Here is a 447-nt window from a genome sequence, read left to right on the forward strand (position 1 = left end):
TATACAGTAAGTCCTTGTTATTTATTTATTTCATAAATAGTAGTATGTATCTGTTAATCCCCAATTCCCAATTTATCTCTCTCTACCCCACTTTCCCCTTTGGTAACCATAAGTTTGTTTTCTACATCTGTGAGCCTATTTCTGTTTTGTAAATAAGTTCATTTGTATCATTTTTTATATTCCACGTATGTCATTATCATATGCCATATGACTTTCTCTATCTGACTTACTTCACTTAGTGTGATAATTTCTTGGTCCATCCATGTTACCACAAATGACATTTTTCATTCTTTTTGTGGCTGAGTAATATTCCATTGTACGTATACCACATCTTCTTTATCCATTCCTCTGTCAAAGGACCCTTAGGTTGCTTCTATGTCTTGGCTATTGCAAATAGTGCTCCTATGAACATTAGGATGCATGTATCTTTTCAAATTAGAGTTTTCA

This window comes from Phacochoerus africanus, chromosome 13 (assembly GCF_016906955.1).
Source record: "Phacochoerus africanus isolate WHEZ1 chromosome 13, ROS_Pafr_v1, whole genome shotgun sequence".
Classification (NCBI taxonomy): domain Eukaryota; kingdom Metazoa; phylum Chordata; class Mammalia; order Artiodactyla; family Suidae; genus Phacochoerus; species Phacochoerus africanus.